A 23,417-nucleotide genomic window follows, 5' to 3' on the forward strand; every position below is an offset into this window, starting at 1 on the left:
CTAAGCGGACAGAACTGTAAGTCTTAAGACTCTTCCAAGGCTAAATATCTATGATTCTGGATGTTTTGGGTCCATGAAAGATGTTTCCTTGTTTCCAGATTAACAAAATAATTATTTTATGTGTGTCTGCCCAACAGCCATAGCTCCACCTTTAATAATAAGATTCTAATTAATTTTCCATTGGGAGCAGCCCTCTTCCTACCCTTGATCTGTGTTATTTGGTTAGTGGAGCAAGTCACTGAAATTGGATTTAGAATTCAAGCCTTACTTTATCATTGTATTTCATTTTGCTGACCCTGACACAGCTCTAGACAAAGACATTTGATTCTAGAATGTTGGAAGGAGAAACTCTTGTCTTGTGGAGGTCCCATGGGTTGTATTGTTGGAAGGGCAGAGTCAAAGGCTGGGGGTTTTATTTGAACTTCTGTATTCATCTGTGTGAAAGCCAGACCTCTTCTGGGAAGATTTAGTTGAAAAGCCAATGAATTGACTTTTCTTGCCTAAGTTCATTGAACTATTTTTACAATTCAGAACTGGCAAGGGTCTAGTCCAATTCGCCCTATACACCTGGGTGGTAGAAAAGATTCAGTTACAGAAATTTCTTAGGGATTAAATATGACTCTGCCTCTCAGACCTGCAGGGTTTCCACAGAAGTCTCCTTTGGGAACATGGGGAAACCTTTCTGCTACTCTTCCTAGAGATGGGTTCTTACTTTTTTAAAAAAATGCAGAAATACGAGGAAAATATTTTATGGAACAAAATAAACACATACACATATAAACATTTATACAATTGGCTCACAAATTTTTGAGGTCGTCAAGTTAAAAATCCACAGGGCTGGTAACATTTTCTACTTCCTACTAGGACTTCTGTCTTCTTATCAAGGACCTCCACTATTGGGTGAGGCCATTCAGAGGATAGAAGGTAATCTGCTTCACTCAAAGTCTATTGATTTAAATGCTAATTTTATTTAAAAATATGTTTTCACAAAACATCTAGTATGATGTTTGACTAATAGGCACTGTGATCTAGCCAAGTTGACATGTACAAATATTTAAAAATTGATATTTGATCCATTGAAATATATACATACACATGTATGTCATTTGTTAGTCAAAAATAATAATGAAGCAAAAGCTATAATTCCCTGTCTAACCTAAGCACTATCACACAGAGAAGGCTATTGTTGGTCAGTTCACCAGTGCCTCTTCCATGTCCTGTTCTTTTGTTTCTTTCTATTTTGAGAGTTTAGAAGCCTCTGACTTTTTCAAAAGGTGTTTGTTTCTACCACATATACGTATGTCCTTGTTTAATTTTGAGCTATAAAAATAGTTTTGTTTGTATGTAATCATCTATGACTTGCGTCTTCTCACTTAGCATATTCTTTCTAAGATTCATCTATATCATTGTATGTAGCTGTAATTCATTCATTTTCATGGTTGTATGAAATTCCACCGGGGGGTAATAGCACATTATTTTTATTCAGTGTCTTTTAAATAGATACTAGAATTAATTCCACCTTTCTGCTTTATGGAAAATGCTGTTGCAAATGTGCTTACCCTGTAACTTTCAGAGATTTGCTAGGGCAGTGGTCTCAAAATAGAGCCCCTGGCCCAGCAGCAGGAAGACCATTAGCATCCCTAAGAGTTTTAGTGCTGTGGTCTGAGTGTGTGTGTCCCTCTCCACAGTCATATGTTGCAATCCTAACTCCCAACGTGATGGTGTTAGGAGATGGGGGCCCTTGGGGTTGATTAGGTCACGAGGAGGACAGAGTTCATAATGAGATGCCTCTCTAAAAGAGACCCCAGAGAGCTGCCTGGCCCTTTACTCCACCTGAGGACACAGCTGGAAAGTACTTTCTATGAACCAGGGTGAGGGCCCCCACCGGGCACTCAATCTACCAGTGCTTTGACCATGGACTCTTCAGCCTCCAGAACTGTAAGAGTGAGTTTATGCTGTTTGTAAGACACCCAGTTGTGGTACTTTATTATAGCAGTGCAAATGGACTAAGATAATTATAAACAAAAGCTCCAAACCAGACCTCATAAACTCTGGGGATGGGGTCTCCACGCAATGTTCTGTCAAATAGGGACCATTACTCCGGGTACAGAATAGGACTTCATTTGTTCATTCTTGACTCAGTTTCCCCTATTTGGTAAATATTTCTGAGATTATTTCACAATTCTACATCTCTTCCACTGTTTCATCTCACTAGTTCTGAGCCTCTTAAAATTTTGTTCAAAATAATTTATTCCCTCTTAATCTCTAAATTCTAATCAGAGACTTAAAATTCTATATCTAAGATTAATTTTACTTTCTGCTGTTGCTTTTACTCTTTTACAGCTCTTGGTTTAAATATTTCAGTGTTTTATTTCATATTTATTTTAATTCCTAGTCTTCAATCTGCCTTAACCTTCTTAAGTACCTATTATTTCTGCATTTTTCAACTCATTCCACATTTTCCCCATGTTCTTATTGTGTAATATATTTCACTTTTACTCTTGGCAAGACATGAGTCTAGACATTTTTGAACAGAAATGCTTATGCTAAAACTACAAAATGATTGAGATAACTTCACCTAAATTACATTGGCACACACTTCTTACCTCCCCCAAAATTCATGGACCAATCATGAGCCAGGAGCTGTAGGAAGATGTGATTTTTCTCACCTTTGCCCCAATGGGCCTACCACCTGGTTGGAGTTTCTGGAATCAGTGTTCCTACCTAACAACTCACATTAATTTCCTTGGATGGAATTCCCTTTTCAGCTCAATTGACATGACTTAGAAAAATGGTAGAATTCCTACTACCTCCAGTAGTAAAGTGAGGCTGGACTTTTGTCCTAGGCCATTCAATTCAAGCCATGTGTCAGATGTCCTGTAGTATCACAGGGAATATCCCAATTGGATGAAAAAATCCCTCAATGAAACAACAGATGCACAAGTTTAGAATCTATAGGGAATAAGAACCCTAGAATTCAGGGTTCCAATGTAAAAAATGAAATATGACACTGCTCAACCAGTTTTTGCATGTAAGAACTCCTTGTTGGTCTTCATTGACACAAAGAATTACATTTGCTAAGGTCTAAATTAAAGAGAATAATGATGCTTACCAATTGATGCTTCAAATTGTTTTTTGCTAACCTTTAAGAGGCACTGTAGTGAAGGAATTAAATCATAAGCCCTGGAGCCAGAATCACCCAGCTGTGTGATCTTAGGCAGAGGTGTCAGTTGGATGGCTTTGAGTAAGTTACTTAACTTCTTTGTGCCTTACTTTGTTCATGGATAAAATAAGGATTATGTAATTGCTCTAAAGATCAAATAAGTCATTATATGTAAAATGTATAACATAGCACTTAAAAAGCACATAATAAGGACTATAGCTGTTATTGTTATTACTGTTATTATAAATATATAATTTGCATTTTGTAACTATATCTTATTTCCTTAGAATTGAGAAGCCATCTCTGGCCTTTAAAGAATCCTTATTTTTAATCATTGCTTTAATTAAATATTATATTTTATATTTAATGGGAAGAGTTTGACTTCTCTGAAAAAACTTTTTAGTAATCTATTAAATATTAACTTAGCTTTTTATCGATTTGAATGGATCATGAAGAACTTCAGGTCTCCAGAATTTATGGCTTAGAGTTTTCTGCCAAGTAAAGAGTATTCACGTGCATGCATGCGTACACACACAAAAAATGACTTATAATCATAAAAGCTTGCTCAACAATTTAAGTACTAATAAAAAAGAAACACAAAAGGTTGGAGTTCAGACTTTCTATATATTTTTCTATATATTTTCCATGAATGAAATCCTTTAATGAAGAACACCTACTGAGTGGAGTTACACTTTCTTGTGTTAGGGAATAATTAGGTTCATAAATTAGTAATTCAAAATAGTGAAGGCTTATGAATTGATGTGTATGGTAACACACTGATATATGGTAGCCCTCTAGAAGTGAAGTTTAAAGGATGAATTATTCTTTTAAGGCTTGGTCTTCATGGACGTATTTGAAACATCATTTGGAAGTATTTTTCTCATCTTTTTCAAAATTTTCAAGAAATATTCAAGAGTCAGTAACTATAGGTTGTAGAGAAAAATCCACTTAAAGAGTTTCTGAACTTGCACGAGGATTGGGCAGATTGGGGATTTTAATGACTTGGCTGCAGTTCCTTGCCATAAACACTTCATTCTGAAAGGATGTGCCAACCTGGAGCTCTGAGGCAGAAGGAGGACGTTTCACTTTGAACAATTGTCAGTTCACAACAGGGCTATTTTCCATGGGATTTTGGGTTTGGAAACAGAAAAAAAAAGAGTTTCTTCTTTCATGCCAACTATGCAGAGTTGGTCACGGGTGGCTGATTGGGCCATGTTGAAAAGGAATTGGAAGTTAATTTGCAGCTCACTGAGAGCTGTAATTAATTAATTATGCCCAGCATGCAGAGAGGGAGGACAGTCCTACATAGCAAAGCTATTTGCCATTTCAGGTTGGAGGCATGTGTGGGACAGAAATGTTCTCCTTTACTTAGCTCTGAAATCATACTGATGGGCCTGGATGAATTCTGTGAATTGATTTATAGAACTGGAATGCCAAGCGTTTCTGTAGTTCTTTAGACTAGATAGCCTAAAACAAATATCAATATGATCTCTGGTTCCTAGCTGTATATAAGTGAGAAAGTTGGAGGTCTGACTCTTTTGCTTCCATATCAGTGTAAGTATATAGCATATAGTAAGTATCCCATACATTCTTGTCAATCATATATTCATTAACTATTCATGGAGTCAGGGACTATTCTTAGAGTTGAGAGTGAACAAAACAGCAATGTCATCAGCCTTAGCAGATGCAATAAGGGCTAGTAGGTCAAGATAGTGAGCTCAGGGAGAGAGAATAATGGTGGAACATTTGTGAAGATTAGGATTTGAGGAAAGATCTTTTGAGAAGAGACTTTTAATTTGAAATTGCAGCATGAGTAAGAATTCGATGACTAGAGATTATAATTTTGTTTGGAAGAGCATGTTGAATAAGAGGAACAGCATGTGTGTGAACAGGGGTTGGGAAAGAGTCTGGTGTAGGACTAAAGGCTGGCTGGGTTGAAGTATAGTAAGGAACCTGGGTTGTACTTTAGGATAAAGTTGGAAAGATAAGTAAAGCCAGGCTCTGTGAAGCTGGTGATTGTATTAAAGAACATGAAATGTACTTTAGGAGTAATAAGAAACCAATAAAGATCTGAAAATGGGCTGTGTTATGAAAACTTCATTTGATTGACATTTTAAAAAATTGCACTGGGCTGAGTGCTGGCGGCTTACACTTGTAATCCTAGCTACTCAGGAGGCAGAGATCAGGAGGACCGCAGTTCAAAGCCAACCTGGGCAAATAGTTCACGAGACCCTATCTTGAAAAAAACGCATCACAAAAAAGGGCTGGTGGAGTGGCCTCAAGGTGTAGGTCCTAAGTTCAAACCCCAGTACCTCAAAAAAAAAATTCACACTGGATTCTGGAAGAAGAATGTGCTGTCTAGAGGAACTTGCCCAAGATCCACGGGGCAGAGTCAGATGAGCACCCTGTGCAGGGCCCAGATACATGACCACTTTCTAATGCACGGCAATAAACACACAGTGGCTATCTGTTTGGAAAAGGAATGAGTTACATTAGCTTTCTAGAGTTCACTGCCACTCCTTTGGGCTAGGATGGTGACAGTAGATATAGAAAGAAATAGTTGAGTTTCTTTAAGCTCCACAAAGTATACTTCTTCAAATGACCTAATTGCTACTATAGGAATGTATCTGCCATCACTGGGTCACTGTCTTCCTTTGAATAACCTTGGATTATACTTTTCTAAAATCTCTTTCAAAACTGAAAAAGGTCAAAAAAGAAGGGAGCCTTATTTTTCTGTCCTTCATAGAAATACACTAGAGATGTATTTCTTTTGCAGACCTGATCTAGATGTGATCATTGCCCTTGCAAATTCTCAAGGGGTTCCTTGAAGTCAAGCTCAGTGTATGCAATAGATGTTCCCTAGAGGTGAGAGGATATTTGAGTTGGTTTCAAGCATGGTTTCCATTGTCTACTTTAGCATGAGTTTCCCACTACAGGCTCAGTTGCACCCTTTGACCTTTCTGCGGCCATCCCCCAGTTAGTAAAACAGTCAATATCTTAGACCTCCCATTTGAACTCTTCCTGTGTGAAATGGAAAAATAAGAGCCAAGCCCAAGTCCCTTCGCAGATTTTCTGTCAGGGTTTGGCCTGCATTTTATCAATACACCTTAATAATGTTCTTAGATTTTGTTAAGGGAGTATTATGTGAATTAAACCAGCAAGAAGCTAGTGGGTGGCTAAATTGCAATCATTTGGTCTTTGATCAAGATGCAGGCTTTCTCAAGTTAAGTTGGTTAAAGAATAGGACTTCTGTTGTTCACATTGCCAGCAGCAATAAAAATCCATTTTACCCCAACCCAGAGATGTTTAAATACATCTTAAGTGTCCTGATTACTCTGAAGTTTTATTCTCAAGATTTGGATCCATTTAAAGGTCTGAGTAGTTCTTGAGAGGAACAGATTGGCTGAATACAGCCAGCTATAATCAGTTGGCTAAAAGCAGGATTTTATGTTTTATTAAGTTCTTTTCCTTCTTCTTTCAACTAAAAAGTAGTGCCAATGTATTATAAAATGTTGGGACAATGCAAAAGTTTATCCTATGAAAATAAATCCTCTCCCACTCTTCAGAGTCCAGTTCTGCCATTGTCAGAGTGATGTTCAGTGTCTAGTATAATTTTTTTGTTTTCTTGTAGTCTTAGTCTATACATAATTAATTCTGGTGGGTAGTCCTCTGTGGTGTTATCTATGTGTCCTTACATGGCAGAAGAGGTATGTTCCCTTGAATCTTTTCCTTTCTTTTTTTGTTGCAATATTGGACATTGAACCTAGGACCTTGAACATTCTAGGCAAGTACTCTTCTACTTCATCTGTTTTATTTTTATTTTTTTTTTGAGACAGTCTCACTAGCTTTTCTAGGCTAGTCTCAAGCTTGCAATCTTTCTGCCTTTACCTCCTAAATAGCTGGGATTATAGGCATGAACTACCATACCCAGCTTCTTGGGCCTCTTTTTTAAGGACATTATTCCATTTATAAGTGCTCTGCCCTCAAGACCCAGTCACCTACAAAGGCCCCACTTCTTATTGCTACAGAATGCAGAATTAAGTTTCAACATGAATTTCAGTGTGGGGCACAAACATTCGGACCCCAGTAATATTGCTTATGTTTTATTATATGAGGACTTCCTATAGTCATTGTTATAGCCTAGATTCTAGGCTAATTTTAGTATTCATGAAAATAAACCATCCACCACCCTGCACTCTCAAGGCTGTGGACTCCATCAGTGATTTTGTTTTCCTGACCATGTTTTAATCTAGACTTGTCATTACCAATAAAAAAAACAGCACTTCCTCTTCAGTTTCATGAATCCTACTCTCTAACCATTACCTCTGCATTCTCACCTCTCTCCCTTTTTACTCCTAGCTCTAATAACTCTTCAACTGCACCATGATCTCCAAACCATTGATCCCACCACCATCATAGTCCATTTACCCATTCAAATCTTCACTTTTCTTCTTACACTGCTGAGATCCCAAAGTCCATTGTTAGACTGTTCTCTCATGTATGTCCTCTTACCTGTCTTCAAATTTCTTTACACTCATAAGATAAAAGCAAATCATGGGCCAAATTCTACTTTTGCATACTTTGTGCCTAAACGCAGTCCACTATCTGGCCTTGCCTGAAACACATAATCACTGACCTCAAGTGGGCCCTATGTGTGGCTGACACTCCTACTACTTTTCCTTAACCTGTTCATGCTCCTGTTTTCCTGGGACATTTGCCTTTCTTCCCAGTCTGCACAATCTCTGGTCCTAGCATGGCTGATGGTGTTACTTTTATTCTTACTGATAAAAGAGCAATCATAAAAGACCTTCAGGAGTAGACCAGCTATCCACCAACTGATAGACTCTTCGATCATGTATTCTGATACTGCAGATGAACAAGCCTGCTGCCAGTGTTTCAGGGCTGGGAACATGGATGTGATTGGTGATCCCAGCTCAGGTCTAAAGCCTCACCTTTTCAAGTAGCCCTTAGAAATATGATTCATCTTCAGAAAAAGAGATGATTGGGAAGAGGATCTATTAAGTCCTGGAAGTGGATTTGAGTAGACAAGTCTAGTCATGGGGATAGGAAGTACATTGTAGAAGTGAACACTGGTTTCTGGTGGGCACCTGCTTAGGGACAAGACCTGAGAAGAGTGTGAAGAACGCTGTCTCAAACAAAGATACCTGGTAAAGGGTTCAAAATGTCAGACAGCAGTGTGACTGTCTGGTCTGTTGAAGGAGAACATATCCATCACTTGTATAGTTTTATGTCTTCTCTTACTTTATGGAGCTCTGTGTGACAAGTGTCCCCATAGTATCCTGTGTTGGGATTTTATTTTTTGCCCTCTGTCTGGACAATTTTTATCATACACACATGCTAGAGTTTCTTCCATCTTATAACACAAAAATAGTGAGCCATTAACTTTTGGGACAGTTTATTATGTAACAATGAATAACTATAAATCTAATACACAATCAGTTCTTAAAATTACTCATCCTATGAATGAGTCAATATATTTCTCATTGACATATTATTTTATAAAATGGCATATAATTTATAAAAATCTTTTTTACTCTCTCCCTTATATCTCATTTCAGATAATAGTTCATTTCTCTGCTCACTTAACTAAATAAAACAAACAAAAAAACCCAAACACTCTTTGAATGTATAGTCTATAATTTTTGCCATTAAATTTTCTATTTCATTTTTTCCAGACATCATCCCAGTTAGGCTTTTTTTTTCACTGCTACTCCATTAGGCTTTTTATTACTGCTACTCCACAAAACTATTCTGGCCAAAGTCATTTGACTTCAATGTTGCTAAAACTGATAGTTCTTGGTCCCAGACATACTCGGTCAGCAACGTGCTGGTGAGTTGTTCACTCTATTACTGAGTCATTTTCACTCTCCAATTCCAGGTTATCACTGATTTGGGGGTTTTGTGCATCTCATTGATTGTCCTGACTCACTTGTCCATCTGTCCTTTGTCAATGCCCCAGAAGTTGCCAGCAATTTATCAACACTGGCTCTAAATGGTATCCTGTAGTCCTGATGCATTAAATATTATTTATATTTGTTGACATAGTAATAATGAGAAGCCAAATGATATTTATCCATTTTATTATCATTTAAAGATTCTCTCTGGACAATTTGTGCCCTTCTTACCTACAGGCAGATAGACCCCTCCCACTACTCACCCCTTGTTCTCTACTCACGGGGCACACAGAGGCCAATGTTCTGACTTCAGTGGTGTTCAAAGCTTGCCTGTAACATCTAAATTCCAGCAGGCATGTAGAGCCTCTCAACTGTGTGGGTCTGACCTCGAATGCAAGTCTATACTCCCTCTTTGGTATTTGCACTTGTGTATTTAACAGGCTTCTCAAGCTTAACAATCCAACAACTAACTTTGACCTCTCCTCTGACCTACAGCAACTGCAGCACTCTTCATCTCATTAAATGGGAATTTCATCCTTTGCTTGGCTCAGGCTTAGGATCTCACTATATCTATGACTTCTCCATACCTTGCCTCTGAAATACTTTTACCGATACTTTTAGATGTACCACACATAAGCTCGTACAGTCTGATAAATGTGGCATACCCTCATCTTTTATAATCCACATCCTCAGTATCAAAAAAGTCTTCAGGAACAAATATGAAATGTAATAAATGAAACACTGACATAAAGAAATATGGATAGAGAAAATTTTCAGTGTTCTGTATGTGAACATGCCAACAAAAATATAAGTAAACAAACATACGTATTAACAAAATAACTCTGAGAAAGGAAGTCAGTAGCTTTGTAATCATTTTTAATGATATGAATGTATTTTTATAGGGGAAAACTTATGCCTACATGAATATCTTTCTCAGTAACAAATAATACGAGGGCTTCTGTTCACTGAGTAATTCATGAAAATTTTAAACCCAAAAGCTCCAGTGGCCATATAAAAGGACAGACTTGAAGTGTCCTGTCCCTTGCTTTTTCTTTATAACAATCTCCAGGAAATCTGAGTTTATGACATTTCTACTGTTTAAATGCAAAACTGCATAGCTCCACTGGGGTTGAGAAGACAAGCTGTGCCTGAAGTGAGATTGAAGAGTTCCAAACATTTAAGAGTTTACTCTTGGAATAATGCGTATGACTAAATCTGCAGGCGTCCGGGGCTAACTCATAATGGGAGTTCTCCAAGTAAACTTCCACGTATGATACAATGTTTATTAAAAGAAAAGTCACAGAAATGGGCTAATCTGAAAAGTTTTATACAGTAGTAAATAAAACCCACTGATAACCACAGCAATTGACAACTAAGATGAATAAAGTATCTCTTGGAGGACTGGTAATATCAATAATATTGTTTAGAATTATTATCATGGTAATAATAAGGAGACCAACTTCTAGTCATTTTATTGTCATTTAAAAATCCTCTATGAACAATATGTGCCCTTATTCCCTACATATGTGATATACCTCTCCCACCACTTGACCCTTGGTTACGTACTCAAGGAACACACAGAGCCATGCTTCCCAGGACTTCAATGGTTGTTCAAAACTTGTCTTTGATGTCTACACTCTCAAAAGGTTGCAAAAACGTGGCCTAAAAAGCAGATCAAATATCACATGTCTCTTATTTTGGCCACTGAGTTGTAAAACTGACAGTCATCATTTAACAATGGAGAGTTCACCTAAAAATGTGTACGGTTGGCTACTTTTAAAATCCCAATAGTTGCTACACCATGCCTCAACGTTAAAAACGTTATGCTAAGTGAAAGAAATCAGCCACAGAAAAAACATACCCATTTATGTGAAATGTTCAGAATAGACAAATCCATAAATACACAAAATAGACTCATGGGTTCCAGAAGCTGGGAGAGGGGAGAGAAAGGGAAGTAAAGCGACTATTAATGAAAAAGGGGCTTCTTTTTTGGGACAGTGATCATGTTCCAAATTTAGGTTATGGGTGTTGCGGCATAAAAGTGCTAAAACCATTCATTTGTATAGATTATTAATAGGTAAATTTCATGCTATAGAATTATGTCTCCATCATGCTGTTTAAAGGAAAAAAAGAAAAGGAAAACAGTTGGAAGATCAGGTAATAATGATGTTATGTTTCCCAATGGGAAAAATTGGTACTTTGGCAAACTTTTTTTCAACTTCATTGAATTTCATTCTCTTCTCTTTATCAAGTCCCCACCCTTCCTCAATTAACTCCCACACTCAAAGCCAAGATCTAGTTGCTATTTATCATTGTTCTTGCCTTGTTATTTTGCTCACAATACAGTTAAGAGGAATATTTAATTTTTTTTGATACCCATGTTTCTAGCAAATGTAGGAAGTTGAAATACAACTAAGGATGAATCATATGTTCCATGACTAATGGGAAAATAGCAAAGTTTTTCCATGGAGCTCCACAGTCTGCCTTAATGATTTTACAAACTGTGTGCGAGGGTTCTTCCTAAGAGAGAAGAACAAGAAGGAGCACATTGTGCATTCCACCAGCATGCATGGTCTGCATGTAACCTGGGCCATTAGAGGTCTGACCTGTGGATGGACTATTTAACTTGCTGGTATCCAGACTGTGCCCATGTTAAACATTGTGAAGTTCATCTAGGACATTTGTCTCACTCAAGGTAACCATGTAAATTCAGACTAGGAGCCCCCAGGACTTGGTGTCCACATAGATAGAGGCCAGGTCTTCCCTGTCTGCCCTCATCTTCCCAGGCCAGCTTCATCTGGCCTCTCTAATTTGGATGTTTCTTCCCCCCATTATAGTCACACTCTCACTCTCCGTTACTTTCTCTCTCCTTCTCTCTCTCTCTCTCTCTCAGATATATACAAACAAGTACATCTATGCACATACAAGAGGGGACATGCTATGCATACGAAACAGCATGAAACACAGGTCCCAGCTTAGACACATGATCCTGATTTTGGTTCTTTCTCTTACAATGTGGCAAGAGATGTGTTGTGCTAAACTGTAGCCATCTTGCTGTGGAATGGGGACAATTATATTTAATCATTGTTATTTTATAGCTTAAAATGTTGAAACAGCTTAAATGAAGAAATTCTTTTCAGGATCCAGCAATATCTCATAGTATCCCTGTGCAGGAATAAGACAGGAAGGTCCTAGACTCAGTTCTCAGTAGCCTGGCTCTGTGCCCCTCTGAGCTCAGTTTCCCTCTCCTCTCCAGCAAGGTCTACAGTTCAGACCAGGGATAGCTGCCTCTATTCTATTCTGAGTGTTACATGTCTTGGCCCTAAATCCAATATCTCATGGAAATTGCTGTAGGTCTAGCATGGCCCCAGTGCACACTTGAGGTTCAATCATCCATGACTTAGGGCGCTGAACTCTATATTGGAAGTGCAGTGGCTGAGAGCCTACCAGTAATGTTGTGGATTGGTAAGGAGAAGGATGATGTGGATAAAAATGTCATTGTGAGCTGAACTCATGTTACAAAGATAAATACTAAAATGTATAGCTACGTAAAAATAACTGTAGCATTATTAGCTTTAAGGTGGGAAAACTGAAGGCAGTAAATTTAGAAATTGCCTAAAGACAAAGCACTTTGACAAGAGAATTACTACAATTCAAAATTCTGAGAAATAAGACTCAAACCTTTTTAAGAAGTCTTGAAAGGAGAATTCTTAAGAACTTAAACATGCTTGGTGTTTGACATTTATTTCATTTTGAAAATGGATCTGGTCAACACAATCAACTTGTTTTCCACCTGAATATATCAACTCATGCCTAGTAAATGTTAAAATGCTCTTTTCAGGTACTTTTAAAAATGTATGTCATGTGGATTATCATTATGTAATTGATGGTTTCCAACTTTTCTCAACCCATTTCCTAAAACTCTCACAATCCTTGGCCATACAGAACTTGCCATGGAGAAGCTAGAATTCATCTATCTTTATCTCTCTCACCCTCTAATTTCTTTAAATCTCTGGAGAAATGGTAGCAAGCATGATCTTCAGTGATTCTACTACATTAGGTCAGTAGAAAGAGAAAAGTAGACACTTTGATATTAGCCACAATTCCAAAATACTTACCACAAAATGAGAAAGTGGCACTCATTTCTCACTATGCAATATTGAAATGGGGAATAAACTGGAGAAATAATTTTCAAATAAAAAAAACTCTACCCTTTTGCTCAGCAATCCCATTTCAAAGAATTTATCATAGTACAGTAAATATAATCTAAATTACTATTTATTTATGTATTTATTACAGCATTATTGACAGTAAGAAACTTGGAAACCATTTTAATATCCAAAAATGAAGGCTTAATTAAAACAATTATGGTACTCTATTCAATAAACTATGTATTTTAAAAAGGAAATTAACAAACAGTACATACAAGGGTGTGACCATAACTTTATGAATTGTTTTATACTATACACATATGTATGTATGGAATATGTATAAACATTGTATATGGGTTTATATATGATTGGTCAAATACACCAAACCAACAATGAAAATGTGAATATTTTCTTTCACAAAAATGATTTTATATCTTTTCCAAGTGTTCTGCAGTGAATGTGTATTATTTGTCTAATTAGAATATGGAAGGAATTCAAAACACAATAAACAAAGCAAATTATCCAGACAATAAATGGGTAATGGAACTAAATAGTTTTCAAAAGAAGTACAAATGACCAATAAACACATGAAAAAATGTTCAACATCCTTAGTCATCAGAGAAATGTAAATAAAAACTATTGTAATTCTGCCTCTCCCAGTTACAATGACTATCACAGAAAAAAAATAGCAACAAATACTGGTGAGGATGTGAGGGAGGTAGGAACTTTGAATCCACTGCTGGAGAGAATGTAAACTAATACAGCCACTATGAAAATTGGTATGGAGGGGGATTCCAAGATGGCGGCTAGAGGGAGGAAGCAGAAAGCGAGCCTCCTATAGTGAAATCTTGGAGAGACGCTGGAGACACACTTTGCAGGCAAAACCACTGAGAAGAGGCAAAACTTTGACCCCTCCACATCTCCAGCCAGCACAGAGAATCTCCACTTCACATCAAATGGAGAAACCAGGAGGGCCCCCCGGCCACCAGTCACCCATGCCCAGATGGCTTAGGAAGACACAGACAAGGTGAGCTTAGCGGCACCGCGGTACTCCCATAGACAACCCCGGGCCAGATCAGCATAGCCCCCTGGACAGACCGACCTCTGCCTGGGGAAAAAAGAGAAACTGAGTAATAAGCAATAAGAACAATAAAGACACATAGCAAAGAGGGTGGGGTGGCCTGAGCGCTCAAGAGCGGGGGAAGGGAATCCTTCCCGGAACTGTAAATAAACAAGCCGGGCCTGGCCACAGAGGCTCCGGAGAGCGGGGTCGTGCGCCCAGCAACCAGGAGAGGGAAAGCTTGTGAGAGTGGTGGAGGGAGGAAAACTCCACAGGAGAGGGGGGAAGACCCACTTCCCACATGAACTGTAAACAAACACGCAGGACAGAGAAAGCAGGTGCAGTGTCACATCCCCCATTGTGCTTGGAAAGGGGAAAGCTTGTAGCAGAGGCTCACGCACAGGAGAACTCTGAGTATACAAAGCCTGCAGGGCCAGGTGAGTGCTAAGCTCACCCCAGAGCTTAGCATAAATAACGCCTCCAGCAACAGCAGGCTAACAGCAGAGGGCAGGCAAGCCACAGCTGTAGATACCATTCACAGAACTGTCTCCAGACTCCTTTTTTTCTCTCAGACTCCTTTTTTTCTCTCTCCCCACCTTTGAGGAGAAAACAACCAAACTACACATGCATGCTGAAAAACTTACTGACACTGTATTGCATTTGAACTCGGGACACTTTGTGGAATTTTTTTTGGTGTGTGTGTGCAGTTTTGTTCTACTTTATGCATCCCCTTTGATGAGACAACTACAGAACGACATCTGAGGAACCATCTCCAGGATTGGAGACCGAGACGGACACAAAAATTATTTTTTTTATTTTTATTTTTATTATTATTTTATTACTCATATGTGCATACAAGGCTTGCATCATTTCTCCCCCCTGCCCCCACAACCCTCCCTCAAGACCCACTCCACCCCCTCCCTCTCCCCCCCACCCCTCAATACCCAGCAGAAACTATTTGGCCCTTATTTCTAACTTTGTTGTAGAGAGAGTATAAGCAATAATAGGAAGGAACAAGGGTTTTTGCTAGTTGAGATAAAGATAGCTATACAGGGAGTTGACTCACATTAATTTCCTGTGCGTGTGTGTTACCTTCTAGGTTAATTCTTTTTGATCTACCCTTTTCTCTAGTTCCTGGCCCCCTTTTCCTATTGGCATCAGTTGCTTTTAAGGTATCTGCTTTAGTTTCTCTGCATTAAGGGCAACAAATGCTAGCTAATTTTTTAGGTGTCTTACCTATCCTCACCCCTTCCTGTGTTATCTTGCTTTTATCATGTGCTCAAAGTCCATTCCCATTGTTGTGTTTGCCCTTGGTCTAATGTCCACATATGAGGGAGAACATATGATCTTTGGTCTCTTGGGCCAGGCTAACTTCACTCAGAATGATGTTCTCCAATTCCATCCATTTACCAGCGAATGATAACATTTCGTTCTTCTTCATGGCTGCATAAAATTCCATTGTGTATAGATACCACATTTTCTTAATCCATTCGTCAGTGCTGGGGCATCTTGGCTGTTTCCATAACTTGGCTATTGTGAATAGTGCCGCAATAAACATGGGTGTGCAGGTGCCTCTGGAGTAACCTGTGTCCCAGTCTTTTGGGTATATCCCCAAGAGTGGTATTGCTGGATCAAATGGTAGATCGATGTCCAGCTTTTTAAGTAGCCTCCAAATTTTTTTCCAGAGTGGTTGTACTAGTTTACATTCCCACCAACAGTGTAAGAGGGTTCCTTTTTCCCCACATCCTAGCCAACACCTGTTGTTGGTGGTGTTGCTGATGGTGGCTATTCTAACAGGGGTGAGGTGGAATCTTATCGTGGTTTTTATTTGCATTTCCTGTATTGCTAGAGATGGTGAGCATTTTTCCATGTGTTTTTTGGCCATTTGAATTTCTTCTTTTGAGAAAGTTCTGTTTAGTTCACTTGCCCATTTCTTTATTGGTTCATTAGTTTTGGGACTATTTAGTTTTTTAAGTTCCCTATATATTCTGGTTATCAGTCCTTTGTCTGATGTGTAGCTGGCAAATATTTTCTCCCACTCTGTGGGTGTTCTTTTCAGTTTAGAGACCATTTCTTTTGATGAACAGAAGCTTTTTAGTTTTATGAGGTCCCATTTATCTATGCTATCTCTTAGTTCCTGTGCTGCTGGGGTTTCGTTGAGAAAGTTTTTACCTATACCTACTAACTCCAGAGTATTTCCTACTCTTTTCTGTATCAACTTTAGAGTTTGTGGTCTGACATTAAGATCCTTGATTCATTTTGAGTTATTCTTGGTATAGTGTGATATACATGGATCTAGTTTCAGTTTTTTGCAGACTGCTAACCAGTTTTCCCAGCAGTGTTTGTTGAAGAGGCTGCTATTTCTCCATTGTATATTTTTAGCTCCTTTGTCAAAGACAAGTTGGTTATAGTTGTGTGGCTTCATATCTGGGTCCTTTATTCTGTTCCACTGGTCTTCATGTCTGTTTTGTGCCAGTACCTTGCTGTTTCTATCGCTACTGCTTTGTAATATAGTTTGAAGTCAGGTATTGTGATACCTCCTGCATTGTTCTTTTGACTGAGTATTGTCTTGGCTATTCATGGCTTCCTGTGTTTCCATATAAATTTAGTGGTAGATTTTTCAATCTCTTTAATGAATATCATTGGAAGTTTGATAGGAATTGCATTAAACATGTAGATTACTTTTGGGAGTATCGACATTTTTACTATGTTGATTCTACCAATCCATGAGCATGGGAGATCTCTCCACTTTCTATAGCCTTCCTCAATCTCTTTCTTCAGAAGTGTATAGTTTTCCTTGTAGAGGTCATTCACATCTTTTGTTAGGTTTACACCTAGGTATTTGATTTTTTTTGAGGCTATTGTAAATGGAATTGTTTTCATACATTCTTTTTCCGTTTGCTCATTGTTAGTGTATAGAAATGCTAATGATTTTTCTATGTTGATTTTATATCCTACTACCTTGCTATAGCTATTGATGATGTCTAGAAGCTTATGAATAGAGTGTTTTGGGTCTTTATAGGATCATGTTGTCTGCAAATAGGGAAATTTGACAGTTTCTTTACCTATTTGTATTCTTTTTATGCCTTCTTCTTGCCTAATTGCTCTGGCTAGGAATTCCAGTACTATGTTGAATAGGAGTGGAGATAGTGGGCATCCTTGTCTGGTTCCTGATTTTAGAGGGAATGGTTTCAGTTTTTCTCGGTTAAGTATAATGCTGGCTGTAGGTTTGTCATATATAGCTTTTATAATGTTGAGGTACTTTCCTTCTATTCCTAGTTTTCTTAGAGCTTTTATCATGAAATGGTGTTGGATCTTATCAAAGGCTTTTTCTGCATCTATTGAGATGATCAAATGGTTTTTGTCTTTGCTTCTGTTAATGTGGTTTATTATGTTTATTGATTTTCGTATGTTGAGCCACCCCTGAATCCCTGGGATGAAGCCTACTTGGTCGTGGTGAATGATCTTTGTGATGTGTTGTTGAATTCGGTTTGCCATTATTTTGTTGAGGATTTTTGCATCAATGTTCATTAAGGAGATTGGCCTGTAGTTCTCCTTTTTGGAGGTGTCTTTGCCTGGTTTTGGCAGAAGTGTAATACTGGCTTCATAAAAGGTGTTTGGCAGTTTTCCTTCCCTTTCTATTTCGTGGAACCATTTAAGGAGGGTTGGTATCAGTTCTTCTTTAAAGGTCTGATAGAATTCAGCAGAGAATCCATCAGGTCCTGGACTTTTCTTTTTGGGGAGACTCTTGATTGCTGCTTCAATTTCATTTTGTGTTATAGATCTATTCAGGTGATTAATTTCCTCTTGGTTCAGTTTTGGATGATCATATGTATCTAGAAATCTGTCAATTTCTTTAAGATTTTCAAATTTATTTCAATATAGGTTCTTGAAGTAGTCTCTGATGGTTTCCTGGACTTCCATGGTGTTTGTTGTTATCTCCCCTTTTGCATTCCTGATTCTACTAATTTGGGTTTTTTCTCTCCTCATTTTAATCAGGTTTGCCAGGGGCCTATCGATCTTGTTTATTTTTTCAAAGAACCAACTTTTTGTTTCATTAATTCTTTCTATTTTTTTTTTTTGGTTTCTATTTCATTGACACCAAAATTATTAAGACTGAAACTTCATTGCATTTGAAGTTGGAGTTTTCTTTTTCTATTTTTCATTTTGTTTTATTTTATATATATATATATACATTTCTTTCATTTACAAATTTTTTATTTTTATTCTTATCTTTATTCTTATTTTATTTATATATATATATACATTTCTTTCATTTACAAATTTTTTATTTTTATTCTTATCTTTATTCTTTTTATTTTTTATTTTCAATCCTCTCTCTGTCTCTCTAATGACTGTTCTGCTTACTGTCGATTAGTACACTAATGCTCCCTGTTTATACCTTTGAAACTTTTTTGTTTGATTCCTTGTTTTGTTTTTTCCTACTTGTCTGTTCATTTGTTTTTCCCTTTTTCTTTAACTTCTTGCTTTCCATCTTCTCTCACCGTTCCATTCTAAATATTACCATTGTTATTATTACAAGCTAGAAAATTCTTAATTGAACACAGTACAGGGACAGTAACAACACCAAGGACAATGATGGGAGGAAAGAAAAAACAGGGAAACTAGTTTCCCCACAGCAAAAAATTAGTACAGGAACCAGAGGGAAATGAAGAAAACAGATACTCAGATCCAGACTCCAACAAAATGAAGATAAACTATGTCAAAGAACCCAATGAAGCCCACAAGAATAATTTAAAAGAAGACATACTACAGGTAATCAATGAGAATTTTATAGAGATGATACTGGATGTGGTCAACCAAAATGTACAGGAGACACTCAAGAAATTCCAAGACAACAAAAATAGAGAATTTGAAAAAGCAAAAGAAGAAATAAAAGAAACCATAGAAGCACTGTATAAACACCAAAGTGAAACACAGAACATAATGAGTAAACAGATAAATGAACTCAGGACAAAAATGGACAACATTAAAGAAGAAACCACCCAGGATATGGAAAACCTCAGAGAAAAGAACAAAACAGAACTGGAAAACAAAACAGAAGGCCAATTCAGCAGAATAGAACAAACAGAAGACAGAATCTCAGAATGTGAAGATGAAATGGTAATTAAAGGAAAAACCAAAGAACTATTAATTAAATAACTCAAGACCTGTGAAAAGAAAATGCAAGAACTCACCGACTCCATCAAAAGACAAAACTTGAGAATCATGGGCATTGAAGAAGGAGAAGAGGTGCAAGCAAATGGAATGCTTAATATATTCAACAAAATAATAACAGAAAATTTCCCAAATCTAGAGAAAGATATTCCCATACAGATGCAAGAGGCCTCCAGGACACCAAACAGACCAGATCAAAATAGAACTACCCCACAACATATCATCATTAAAACAACAAGTTCAGAAACCAGGGAAAGAATATTGAAGGCTGTAAGAGAGAAAAACCAAATAACATACAAAGGTAAACCCATCAAAATCACAGCAGACTTCTCAACAGAAACATTAAAAGCAAGAAGAACGTGGGGTGAGATCTTCCGGGCACTGAATGAAAATAACTTCAACCCCAGGATACTCTGCCAAGCAAAACTATCATTCAAAATAGATGGAGCAATAAAAGTCTTCCATGATAAGCAGAAACTAAAACAATATGTGACCACAAAGCCACCACTACAAAAGATTCTGTAAGGGATTCTGCACACAGAAAGTGAAACCCAATTTAACCATGAAGAGACAGGCAGCACCAAACCACAGGAAAAGAAAAAGCAAGACAGTAGAGAGTAACCTCAACTTAGGTACACACAATCAAACCTTCAAACAACTAAGACAACTAAATGACAGGAATCACCACATACCTATCAGTACTGACGCTTAATGTTAACGGACTTAATTCACCCATCAAAAGGCACCGCTTGACGAAATGGATTAAAAAGGAAGATCCAACAATTTGTTGCTTACAGGAGACCCATCTCACTGACAGAAATAAGCATAGGCTTAGGATGAAAGTCTGGAAGAAGATTTATCAAGCCAATGGCCCCCGAAAACAGGCAGGAGTAGCAATACTTATCTCTGACAAAGTAGACTTCAAACCTACATTGATCAAACGAGATAAAGAAGGACATTCCATACTAATAAAAGCAAATAATAATCATCAGCCTGTATGCACCCAATGTCAATGCACCCAATTTCATCAAGCATACCCTGAAAGACCTAAAAGCATATATTAACTCCAACACAGTGGTTGTGGGAGACTTCAACACTCCGTTATCATCAATAGATAGGTCATCCAAACAAAAAATCAATAAAGAAATCCAAGATCTAAAATATACAATACATCAAATGGACCTGGTTGATGTCTACAGAACATTTCATCCAACTTCTACACAATATACATTCTTCTCAGCAGCCCATGGAACCTTATCCAAAATAGATCATATCCTAGGGCACAAAGCAAGCCTCAGCAAATATAACAAAATAGAAATTATACTGTGCATACTATCTGATCACAATGCAGTAAAACTAGAACTCAACAACAAAAGTAAAGACAAAAAACATGCAAACAGCTGGAAACTAAATAACTCATTACTTAATGAACAATGGATCATTGATGAAATAAAAGAGGAAATAAAAAAGTTCCTGGAAGTCAATGAAAATGAAAACACAACCTACCGGAACCTATGGGACACAGCTAAGGCAGTCCTGAGAGGAAAGTTTATAGCCATGAGTGCATATATTAAAAAGACTGAAAGATCCCAAATCAATAACCTAATAATACATCTCAAACTTCTAGAAAAATAAGAACAAGCAAATCCCAAAACAAATAGATGGAGAGAAATAATAAAAATAAGAGCTGAAATCAACAAAATAGAAACCAAAAAAACCATACAAAGAATTCATGAAACAAAAAGTTGAACTATAGGCCAATCTCCTTAATGAACATTGACGCAAAAATCCTCAACAAAATTATGGCAAACCGAATTCAACAATACATCAAAAAGATTATTCACTACGGCCAAGTAGGCTTCATCCCAGGGATGCAGGGGTGGTTCAACATACAAAAATCAATAAACATAATAAACCACATTAACAGAAGCAAAGACAAAAACCACTTGATCATCTCAATAGATGCAGAAAGAGCCTTTGATAAGGTCCAACACCATTTCATGATAAAGCTCTAAGAAAACTAGGAATAGAAGGAAAGTACCTCAACATTATAAAAGCTATATATGACAAACCTACAGCCAGCATTATACTTAACCGAGAAAAACTGAAACCATTCCCTCTAAAATCAGGAACCAGACAAGGATGCCCACTATCTCCACTCCTATTCAACATAGTACTGGAATTCCTAGCCAGAGCAATTAGGCAAGAAGAAGGCATAAAAGGAATACAAATAGGTAAAGAAACTGTCAAATTTCCCTATTTGCAGACAACATGATCCTATAAAGACCCAAAAAACTCTACTCATAAGCTTCTAGACATCATCAATAGCTATAGCAAGGTAGTAGGATATAAAATCAACATAGAAAAATCATTAGCATTTCTATACACTAACAATGAGCAAACGGAAAAAGAATGTATGAAAACAATTCCATTTACAATAGCCTCAAAAAAAATCAAATACCTAGGTGTAAACCTAACAAAAGATGTGAATGACCTCTATAAGGAAAACTATACACTTCTGAAGAAAGAGATTGAGGAAGACTATAGAAAGTGGAGAGATCTCCCATGCTCATGGATTGGTAGAATCAACATAGTAAAAATGTCGATACTCCCAAAAGTAATCTACATGTTTAATGCAATTCCTATCAAACTTCCAATGATATTCATTAAAGAGATTGAAAAATCTACTGTTAAATTTATAAGGAAACACAAGAGGCCACTAATAGCCAAGGCAATACTCAGTCAAAAGATCAATGCAGGAGGTATCACGATACCTGACTTCAAACTATATTACAAAGCAGTAGCGATAAAAACAGCATGGTACTGGCACTAAAACAGACATGAAAACCAGTGGAACAGAACAGAGGAACCTTCTTACACTGTTGGTGGGAATGTAAACTAATACAACCACTCTGGAAAAAAATTTGGAGAGTACTTAAAAAGCCAAAATATGGAACCATCCTAAGTTTTCATCAACACATGAATGAATAAAAAAAGTAGTGTGTATGCACAATGGAGTTTTACTCAGCCATAAAGAATGAAGTCATATCATTTGTGGGAAAAATGGATAGAACTGCAGATCATCATTTTAAGTGAAATAAGTCAGTTTTACAAAGACAAATATTGTTCCTTTTCTTTCATTTGTGGAAGCTAGGAGTAAAACAAATAAGCAAGCAAACAAACAAATAAAAACAAGGTCATGAAAGTAAAAGGGGATACTGGGAATGTGGAAGGGGAAAAGAATAGGGGGAGGGAAAGAAATAGCAAAAAAACAATGGGGGTGAATATGATCAAAGTAAATTTACACGTACGCACGAAACATCACAATGAAATCCCTCACTTCTATAGCTCATACACAATAATAAAAGAAAGGCAATGGAAATCAGAATAATTACAATCTAACAAAAAGAAATGTAGTTCTCTTTCTGGACATGGTAGTCTTCGAATTTCTTTCCTACGCACAAGGGATAGAGACTTAGTGTTATTTTATTCTGGCTTAAAAACTTCCTATTATTGCTTATACTCTCTCTACAACAAAATTAGAGATAAGGGCAAAATAGTTTCTGCTGGGTATTGAGGGGGGGAGCGGGAGGGGGTGGAGTGGGTGGTAAGGGAGGGGGTGGGGGCAGGGGGGAGAAATAAACCAAGCCTTGTATGCACATATGAATAATAAAAGAAAAATGAAAAAAAAAAAAAACAAAACATAAATTCTGGAACAGTGGAATAAATATATATCACAACATGTGCAATCAGTGTCCCTAGATGAATTGGCCCTTATTTGGAGACTAGAACAAATCACCAGATTAGATAGCTTCATTTGTAACTTGCCACTCTTATGAACTTACTTTTGCTTTCTTCAAAGGAATTTTTACTTTGGAATGTTATCTTTTCCATAATGCTTTACTTACACCAAAAATAGAAAAGGGGCATTAGGTCCATTTCCTTTCTTT

The sequence above is a fragment of the Castor canadensis genome, chromosome 5 (genome assembly GCF_047511655.1).
Source record: "Castor canadensis chromosome 5, mCasCan1.hap1v2, whole genome shotgun sequence".
NCBI lineage: Eukaryota > Metazoa > Chordata > Mammalia > Rodentia > Castoridae > Castor > Castor canadensis.